Below are 11,091 nucleotides of genomic sequence, written 5' to 3'. Positions count from 1 at the left end.
TCCGACTCTGTGCGGCCCCACAGACGGCAGCCCACCAGGATCCGCCATCCCTGGGATTCTCCAGGCAAGAACACTGGAGTGGGTTGCCATTTCCTTCTCCAATGCATGAAAGTGAAAAGTGAAAGTGAAGTCGCTCAGTCGTGTCCAACTCTGAGCGACCCCATGGACTGCAGCCCACCAGGCTCTCGGTCCATGGGATTTTCCAGGCAAGAGCACTGGAGTGGGGTGTCATTGCCTTCCATGACAAATTAACTTTAAACAGTACAAATTACCTGCACCATTCCAATGAACATTGCATTCAATTAACAGATGTATTATAAGAGAAAAACATGCACATCTTCCCATAAAGGATACATATGCTTTCAAGCAATAGTATTAAAGTAATAATTTAATGATAAAAGACAAATTCTATGAGGAAATATTCATTTATTCTTTCATTCAATCAAGTAATGTTTATAGTGTGTTTTCCATGTGCTAAATATTAATTATAAATGTAGCATAATAAAACAGAAAGCAGAGGACACAAAGTAAACACCTGATAAAGTAAATACGTTGTATAATCATCATGTGATAATCCATATTGAATAGAGACTTAATGAAGCTGTTACACACTCACAGGAAGCTATTCACTTCTGTTTGTAAACTCACTGTGCTTGTAAATTCTCTGTTCAATGTTGGCCTGCTTACCTCTCTGGACTATATGCTCCACTGGGGCCCAGAGCAGGTCTGAACTAATACTACTCTGCTCCTAGTGCGTATCACAATGCTGGCGTAGAATGAAGTATTCAATAAGAATATGTTGACTAATCATATAAATGGATGTATGGGGTTGCATATATTTAAAAATCCAAAAATAGGGATTAGGTTGTACACCTTAACCTTATACAGTGCTCTATGTATGTAAGTTACATCTCAAAAACTGAAAGAATAAACGTAGAGGGAATGATAAAACTGAAGATTAAGCTGTCTTTATTGAAGATAACCTGAGAAAAATAAATTATTCAAGCAAATAAGTCTTTATGAATACATAATTCTTTAAAAGAATAATTTAAAGATAACTTTCTGTTGTATTTTGGTAGGGGCTGACACATTTGAGAATTCAGTGATTTGCTCAATATGGAGTTCCATACCAAGGTCACAGGTGCAAAGCCTTGTAATGAGGCCACAGATTCAGGGCCCTGCACCAAGGTCGTCTTCAGGACTGAGCCCCATAACAACCATCACCATGAGTCTCCCTGATCTAAACTTGCCAGCTCTCTCACCCCATATGAGGGTGGGTAAAAATACCCACCCTAACCAATCTCCTAATGCCACCCTTCCAGCAGGAATTTTCTTTATCTTGACGCTATAAAAATTGGCTACTAACCCATGAAAAGCATCACCTCTCCCTGGTCTGTCAGGTGTCAGTCCGCTGTGCTCTCCGTGTCCACATTATCTCTGTTCTTTGTTCTTAGCAAATTTACTCCTTCCTGAAATACTCTGTGTCTAGAAATTCTTTACCAACCCATGCTCAGTAAAACACTCAACATATATTACTGAATTCAAAGAGCCGGACCCTGTGCTGGGTGCTGAGATGCGGGAGAGAATAAGATAAACCTGGTCTCCGTCCACACGGCATTTAAAGAAAACCCAAAGGTACTGAAAGGCTCAAAGATTATTTTCCTAACATGTAATATAAAACAAAAGTCTTATAACTACAAATAACTGCACAATTGACAACATAAGCAAATACCTAACAGGTCTTTAACTATACTTTAGCAAGTATAACTCCTGGTCCCACATGATGTTCTGTGGCCTCCAATATAATCCATGCTGTGGCACACTCCAGGTCATCATTCATACCCTTGTGCATGCATCCGTGCTCAGTCACTTCAGTCGTGTCCGATTCTTTGAGACCCTATGCACTGTAGCCTGCCAGGCTCCTCTGTCCATGGGATTCTTCAGGCAAGAATACCGGAGTGGGTTGCCAGGCCCTCCTCCAGGGGATCTTCTCGACCCAAGGATCTAACCTGCATCTCTGAGTCTCCAGCACTGGGAGGAGGGTTCTTTACCTCCAGTGCCCCCTGGGAAGCCCTCATATCCTTGTACCTTGCTGGAACTCATTTCCACCAAGGCTCATCTTTTACTTGTCTAAATCTACTCACCCTTTATGTTTCTCAACACAGCTCCCCATCCAACATCTGACACCGCTTAGATGATCACATGCTGTGTGTGAATGCCCCATCACTGTGTTTGCCATACTGAAATGGTGATTTACTTGTCTGTCTCTTTTCCAAACTCTGAAGTTCCTCTAGGACAGAGGCTAATTTTCACTAATTCTGCATTGTTTTTTTTTTAAATAATTTATTTCTATTTGGGGCTGTGCCGGGTCTTCGTTGCTGCAGAGGCTTTTCTCTGGTTGCAGCGTGCGGGCTTCTCACTGCAGTGGTTCCTCTTGTTGCAGAGCAGGGCTCTAGGCTTCAGGAGTTGCAGCCCATGGGCTCAGTAGTTGTGACTCCCGGGACCTAGAGCACAGGCTCAATAGTTGCGGTGCACGGGCTTAGCGGCTCTGCAGCCTGTGGGAGCGCCCTGGACCAGGTTCTTTATCATTGAGCCACTGGGGAAGCTCTTGATTTTGTATCCTTAATGCCTATTACTATACAACAGGTGATCAATAAATGTTTGTTAACTTGAACTGAAACCTCTGTGTTTTCTATTTAGAAACCTACATCTGCCTAATGTAAGAGTGAAGACTTCATGTGACAGCCTTTATTTCCAAATATCTTTCAAAAGCATCTATCAATACAGTCTATGAGATGTCAGGAAAGGTCATAACTGAAAGTATTCACAAACTTGGTTACACTCTCTTTTTTCTCATCCACACCTTAGGTCCACATGAGAATCTGAGCCAGAGAAGGGCCTTATGTCCACCACCCTGATCACATAAAGCCCACACCTTCTTAATACTTCAAATACCAAAAGACAGCCGAAGTCAGACAAGCCTAGGGTCTAAAACGCTACTCAAGTGCTAGAGGGAAACATTCTCTGGTACCAGAACTCTTCCTGGGGTAGTAAATGAGCTTTCTCAGAGACAGAAGGAAACAAAAAGAGATATGAACATATGAAAGTATCTGCCATCTGTGAATATTATCTCTGATTCAGCACCTCAAATACACAGGAAGTTCCCCTCATTGATTAATTGCTATTTGGGTATCTCTGTGTTATCCGTTGCCACAATTGTGCTTCATAATAAACCATCCCAAATTCAGGGTGTTAAAGTGACAAGCATTTATTTTGTTCACTACAAGTTGATGGTTTTGAATGAGTTTAGCTGGGCAGTTCTTCTGATCTCAGGTGGATTTCCCCACAGATAGGGGGCCCGGCTGGTAGCCGGCTGGTCTGGGGTGGCCTGAGCTGGGAGGTCTGGACTGCCTGGCTCTCTTCTACACGTCGCTCACGTCCCTCCTGCAGACTAGCCTAGGCATGTTTGCAAAACACGGCCGAGGAGAATGGTGAGCAGGCCCGATTATGCAAGAGGGAAATAAAAGAGCATTTGTGCTTTCCAAGTCTCTGCTTGTAACAGGGAGGCTAACATCCTATTGCTCAAAGCAAGTCACATGCCCAAGTCTAGAGTCAAAGTGGGAGGAAACGTTCAAGTTATAGGACAAACACAATGGACTTATGGAGGCCATTAGGTGGGGTCATTAACACAACTAGTTGATGGACACCTGGATTCCTGAACCTACCATGACACTAAACTTCAAAAACCCATTCAAGAGAAACGGACATTTCCACATAATGAATTCTGGATACTTCAGAAAGTAGAGTTCTCTAAGAAATATACTGTGTGTTTAAAAGTTTTGAAGTTTTATTTGGAATTTGGCACAGTTTCACAAATCTACAGATTTTTTAAAGATATATGTATTCTCCGTCTGAGGTACACTCCTCATATATAAGGGTAAAAGAAAGCTATGCAAAAATAGCAATGGTAAACTGAAGGTAATTTTGTCAAATCCAGCAAAGTAAAACTGAGAAGACAGGTAATACAGAGCATCCAACAGAGAAAGAACGTAACAGAAAAAAAATTTAACCTACAAACTATGCATGTACAAGTATACACGTGCATCCTGACAAATACATGAAAAAGTATAGGCAAATATTTGGGATGCATACTAAAACAAACAACCCAAGACCAAAATAAACATACAAATCTGGAAAATTGAATCTTGCTATATTTGAAGAAAATAATTGCATTAGCTGCGTTTTTTCTCAGATAGCAAGAAGCCACATGTTGGTAACATCTGTTGATACAAGGGGACATATGCAAAAACAGTCTGTCAATAGTCCCACAGGTCAGGTTTCCTGAGAAGCTGGAATGCCACTCGGGATGCACAGGTGCTGTGTCTCTGCAACTGCAGTAATGCAGCGGGGTCCTGTTCATCTACGACTGCTCAGCCCCAAGTACCTGCGGCTCTTCACTCCAGCTGTCTTCCATACTCATGGCTAAGCCTACCTTTGCTCCTACAGTGACTGTTTCATTCCTTCAGGAAGCTAGAAACTTTTATTTCACAGCCACTTTCATCTAACTGCTTTTACTTCTACTTCATGGCCTCTGGCTACTTCTCTCTGTGAAGTTTCTTTGTGTCCACGCCATTCTATCATTCACCTCTCTCTCCCTCAGTGTCTGGTACAATCATCTTCCAGGAGGCTGTGGCAAAGCCTTAATCCAGATCATGTCTTAAACTGCAGTCTAATTTAAATATGAATGTCTTTGGGTTAAGAACCCATCACTGCTCAGTTGTTGTCAAGTGTTTGTATTATTGGGGAAAAAAGTATTACAAGCACTCTGAGGCTTCTCAGAGGGGGGTAGCCTGGTTGTCAAGCTGCTCTTAATTGACAGTTTAATATAAAGTGAAAGTGAAGTCGCTCAGTCGTACCCGACTCTTTGCGACCCCATGGACAGTAGCCTGCACCAAGCTCCTCCGTCTATGGGATTTTCAAGGCAAGAGTACTGGAGTGGGTTGCCATTTCCTTCTCCAAGTTTAATATAAAAGCCACTACAAACAAGAAAAGGCTGATACAAGAATGCAAGGACAATTCACTATGAGAAAACCTGTTTATACAATCCCAGTGTGTGTTTTCTCAACTCAGGAGACACTGACAGGCGTCTTACAATGTATCTCAGTTCTGACGCTAGCTACCTAGAGACAGATCATCAGATCCCATAGATTAAGGGCTCAGTTCTTCAAAACTGCCTCACTGACCACTTCAGAAGCCAGTCCCAAGCTTAGTTTGTAACCAGTGCTGTGGGCTATAGACGGGAAGTTCCCATGACCCTCTTCTTGAGTTTAAGGAATTTGCTAGAGTGGCTCACAGAATTCAGAGGAATGCTTTCTTATTAGATTGCTGGTTTGCTGTAAAAGGATGTAACTCAGGAACAGTAAGAAAGGATGTGTAGGGCAAGAGTTGGGGGAAAGTGCAGAGTTTCCATGCTCTCTCCAAGCACACCACTCTCCCCACAAGTCACATCATTAACATAAACTCAGGAGTAGTAGAAGGGGAGTTCTTATGAATATCAAGGAACTTTTCTCATCTTATTACATAGGAAATTCCAAGGGTATTAGGAGCCGTGTGCCAGAAACAACTGAACACCAAATACATACTTCTTACTATAAATCACAATAATATAATAATACATCCTATCCATGGGCAAAGGGGAAAAATTGAAAGATATATTGAAAAAAAGAGCTGAATCATTTGAAAAGACCCTGATGCTGGGAAAGATTGAAGGCAGGAGGAGAAGGGGATGACAGAGGATGAGATGATTGGATGGCATCACCGACTCAATGGACATGAGTTTGAGTAAACTCCGGGAGTTGGTGATGGACAGGGAGGCCTGGCATGCTGCAGTCCATGGGGTTACAAAGAGTCAGACAGGAGTGAGCGACTGAACTGAACTGATATTGAAAAAAGCAATTGATGTACTCATATAGAGTTGACATTATTTCACATAGCTTTCTAGTAAGGTTCTTAATCTGGTGGGTCTAAATAAAGAAAACTGTAACATTTTGCTGGGGAAACACAGATGTAAACATTCTTTAATGAAAACACAGAAGTGATAGTGAGATTAAAGTGGAGTTACAGGTACCCAGGAAGACCTGAGTGGAGCCGTGGTCCCTGAGAACTGTATATACTCTGGGGCTTAGGATGGAGGAGGAAATGGCAACCCACTCCAGTATCCTTGCCTGGCAAATCCCATGGGCAGAGGAGCCTGGCGGGCTACAGTCCACAGGGTCACAAGAGAGTTGGGACACAACTGAACGGCTAAACAGCAACAAGGATGGAAGAAGATAATGTAATGAGGAGATACATCACTGTGCCCCTAAATAAAAAAAAAAAAAACTTGTATGAAGAGAGTAAAGAGAGAAGGAATCACTGTGCTGGTGGAGAGAGGTGAGAAATTCTTGGCTGTATGTTGACTAAAGTTGTTTTGAAAACAAGGAGTTTCTAAAGACTAAGCTGTTGGCACTGCTGCATGCAAATCCCTTGTCTCCCCCTAACTGTAAACGAAAAATGTTACACACGAAGAACCACTTTTGTGGGTGAGATTTTTTTTTTAAGGGTTGGGATGTTGAGAAGGAATCCAAGAAAAAGAGTCTTGAGATTCATGCCTAGCGTGGGGCAGAGAGGACACCAGCCGTGTGGGATGAGAGATGTGTGAAAGTAAAAGTTAATTTGAAGCTAACATAGCCTGAAGACACCATTGGACACTGTCTGCAGAGAATGCAGAGAAGCTGAAGGAGGGAGGGAAGGAAATTGGACTTCTCATAGGATGCTGTCTGAGTCGTTAGAGTTGGTTTTCTTTAAGTATCAAAAGGTGAACCAGCCTCAACTGACAACTGAGTTAACTAGTACATGTAGTAATTTAGTTCATGATTTTACAAAAAGAAAAAGTGGCATTATGAATCCATGGGAAAGGATGCATATATAAGAGAGAAAAAAAAGCAGCAGCCACCGTTGCATACCGATTCAGCTAGGAAAGGATGGAGTCTTATCTGTGTGCTAAGTCACTTTGGTCGTGTCTGACTCTTTGCAACCCCATAGACTGTAGCCTGCCAGGCTACTCATCCATGAAATTCTCCAGGCCAGAATGCTGGAGTGGGTTGCCATGCCCTCCTCCAGGGAATATTCCCAACCCAGGGATCGAACCTGCCGTTCTTAGGTCTTGTGCATTGGCAGGCGGGTTCTTTACCACTAGCACCACCTGGGAAGCCCTGTCTGAATTTAACCAGGTATTTGGTCAAGGGATCATCCATTAAAAATTATACACCTACTCTGTGGCAGGCTCTGTCTTAGGCATTGGGAATAGAGCCATGAACAAAGTAGATGAAAACACTTGCTCTCAAAAACTTTCCATTCTGGAGGGTAGAAAGGGACATTTTGAAAGTGAGTGGTAAAGCTCTTGGTGGTTTCGTCGCTAAGTCGTGTCCAACTCTTTGTGACCTCGTGGACTGTAGCCCTCCAGGCCCCTCTGTCCATGGGATTCTCCAGGCAAGAATACTGGAATGGGGTGCCATTTCCTTCTCCGGGAAAGCTGTTAACAATAGGCTATTTTTGGTATACTGAAAAGTATACTTTGAAAGTAGGGGATATGAATGAAGAGAATTTACATGGTGAGCAAAATGGCATGGAAAAACTACCTCAAGGTAACAATGGAGATGGGCCTTGAAAATTATAGAGTAATTAATTCACAATTAAAGCAAGGGTCAGCAAACTCATTCTGTAAAGGGACAGATAATAAATATTTTAGGCTGTTATTCAGGCTATACTGCAACTACTCAGCTCTGCTACTATAGCTCAAAAGAACCTACAGACACTACAAAAATGAGTGTCCTTGGCTCTCCTGGGAATAAAACTTTATTTATAAAACAAATGGCAGTCTGCAAGCCATCGTTTACCTATTTCTCCTCTACAGTCAGGTTGGTTGTACTCAAACTTGGCTTCATCTGTTCCTTAATGTGTGACCTTGTATAAATTACCCCAATTCTCTAACCTTCATATTTCAAAAGAAGAAAAGAAAATAATGCACCTAAACTGTCATAGTTTCTGGTTCATAATAAACTTTCAAAAGATCTTAGCCGTTATTACTATGTGGCTATTTTTATTGTGATAATAAAATAGCTACTGATAATAAACTTTCTCCTTGACGAGTATGTGTGTGTGCATATGTGTATATACATGCTTGTATAGGTGTACATGTATACATGGAAATGTATGCTTGTGTGAGACTGATCTAACATCCACTTTCTAGATTATGAAAAGATTAAAGAGTGTGCAAATAATATTTCACCTAAAGTGAATATATTGGAGTTTTCATGGCAGAGGGGCTTTGAGTACCAAAATCACTTCACCTTCTGAGATCATCCCACTGGATCTGGAGGACCAAAAACTAACATAGATAGAGCTTCTGGGGCCCCAGAGCATTATTTTAGACAGAATAACTTAAGCTTTGGAATTCGATTGCTGCAAGAGCTACAGTAGAGGAAGACTCAATGGATACTAACGTGAAATTAATCCCGAGTTGATGTGACAACTTTGTAGAGCAAAGAACTTTGAGAGAAGAAAGCAACATGAAGGAGGAGACTCAGAATCCAGCACGGAGTCACCATGAGACTGCTGTTGAATACTCAGTGACACATGCACGTGGTGAGACTTTTCAAAACTGGACAAAAATGGACGAGGAAGCTGTAACGTGGATGATCCTCAAAGCTCACACAGAACTCAGAGATGTTTGAGTTCTGACCAGCCAGATTCCAGGAGTCATTTGAATACCCACAGTCTATTCTAAATCAGTCCACCAAAAAAAAAGCTTAAAAGCAAGGCTTAAGAGAATCTAGTCAAGGCAGGTGTTGAAACTGTCCACAGAGCCCCCAAACCTACCAACAGTGTTTCTAAGGGTTTCTGTCACAAAACTCTTGAAAGCAGAAGGCCCGTGACTACAAATTTTGAAACAAATCAGAGTCCTTATGACTGGAGCAGCTGGTCAAATCGCATAGTCACTACTGTATGGTGTTAGAAACGGCTCTGCCTTTGGTAAAGACCAGCCTATAATTTTTCTGCCGTTGGATATTCCTCTCATGATGGGTGTCTTGGATGGTGTCCTAATGGAACTGCAAGACTGGGCCCAACCCTCCTGAAAGAGGTCACTGCCACAGATAAAAAATAAAAGAGAGATTGCCTCAAACACCTGGTCGTGGCCATGCTTGTGGGCTCCACATCAAAAAAGGGATGGCATGGAGAGGAAAGATGTATTCAAAGCAAATATGAAAATATTCAAATGCCCGGGTGCAGCCTTGAGAAATATGCCAAGAAGTCAGTTATGGTTCTTGTGGTAGGAAGCCCAGCCAATACCAATGGCCTGATTGCTCCAAGCCCATCCCCAGGGAGAACTTTGATTGCTTGACTCTTTTGGATCTTAACTGAGCTGAAATGCTCTGTTAAACTCGGTGTAAAAAACTTGGTGTGACTTCTTTTTTTTTGTGGCTGTGCCATGGGGCATTTGGGATCTTAGTTCTTTAACCAGGGAGCGAACCCATGCCCCCTGCAGCAGAAGTGCCAGGTCCTAAACCCCACACCACCAGGGAAGTCTCCAGTGTGACTTGCAATGGTGTGAAGGACATCATCATCTGGGGAAACCATTCCTCACCTCAGTATCCAGATGTCAATCACGGCAAAGTGAAAGCGTTCAGAAAGGAAGATGGTATTTCCGAAGCTCTGAAAGATGACAGCCGGTTCAAGGGCGGATTCCTCACGGCCGTGCAGGAGCATGGCGCTGGGGTCATCAGGCCTGAAACCTATCCAGTGCGGTGTCGGCTGCAAAGGCCATCTGTGACCACCTCGGACACCACTTCAGACACGTCCGGTGTGGAACCCCAAAGGGAGAATTTGTGTCCTTTACGTGTTATCTCTTAAGGCAACTTTTACAGTATTTTGGGTGATCTGCTCATTACCTGTTATAATCAAGAACAAGACCTGCAAGGTAGTTGAAAGTCTCCCTATTAATGATTCCTCAGATGAGAGAGGACGGATCTTACTGCAAGGGAACGGGCAAAAAGAAAAGAAACTGCATTTGCACTGCTTTCCTCTGCATGACAAGATCATCATTTTGATGTCACTAAGTGCCCCAAAGTGGAAAACTCTAAAGGTTGTCTTTGACTCTAGTATCAAATAATAATAAGGCTATACTTAAATTGTGAAAACAACATATTTTAAAGATAGGGTGTTTCTTGGTATAAACTGGTAACAATTTATCATCATGTTGTTAGTGCTGCATCCTAAATAAAATATGTACTCAAAAAAGGGAATCTAGTCAATTATTAACTAACTTAGCTAACAGAACAAACTTTCACAGTTTGCTGCTGCTACCGCTGCTGCTAAGTCGCTTCAGTCGTGTCTGACTCTGTGCGACCCCATAGACGGCAGCCCACCAGGATCCTCTGTCCATGGGATTCTCCAGGCAAGAACACTGGAGTGGGTTGCCATTTCCTCCTCCAATGCATGAAAGTGAAAAGTGAAAGTGAAGTCGCTCAGCCATGTCTGACTCTTAGCGACCCCATGGACTGCAGCTTACCAGGCTCCTCCGTCCATGGGATTTTCCAGGCAAGAGTACTGGAGTGGGGTGCCATTGCCTTTAGCACTCTTTAAAAAAAAAATACATAAGGAAAAAAAAACCCAGAACTCAGCAGGCTCACATGTAAAATGCCCAGCATGCAATTAACATTTGCTAGACATACAGAGAAGTATGAACTTGTTTCTCATACCAGATTTATAATCTGACAATAGAAACAAACTGGGAAGTGATAAATGATGGCATTAGCAAATAAGAATGATAAAAGAGCTATCTTAAACATATTCAAGTATCTAAAGGAAAATATGAATATAAAGAGGAGAAAAGAGAAGATTTTTTTAAAAAACGCCAAATACAATTTTCTAGGATTGAAAACTACAGCAACTGAAGTAGGAATTTTACTAAATGCTCTTAAAAATATATTAGATACTATAAACGAAGAAATAAAATCAGTGAAACTTGAGATATATTAAAAAACAATTGAA

General features: G+C 42.1%; 1 pseudogene; it reads left to right on the top strand.

The window, feature by feature from the left end:
- The first annotated feature begins 8,984 nt into the window (after positions 1 to 8,984).
- LOC129626925 (malate dehydrogenase, cytoplasmic-like) lies at positions 8,985 to 10,131 on the top strand (annotated as a pseudogene).
- The last annotated feature ends 960 nt before the right edge of the window (positions 10,132 to 11,091 follow it).

This window comes from Bubalus kerabau, chromosome 14 (assembly GCF_029407905.1).
Source record: "Bubalus kerabau isolate K-KA32 ecotype Philippines breed swamp buffalo chromosome 14, PCC_UOA_SB_1v2, whole genome shotgun sequence".
NCBI lineage: Eukaryota > Metazoa > Chordata > Mammalia > Artiodactyla > Bovidae > Bubalus > Bubalus kerabau.
This window is presented reverse-complemented; position numbering and strand designations above follow the sequence as displayed.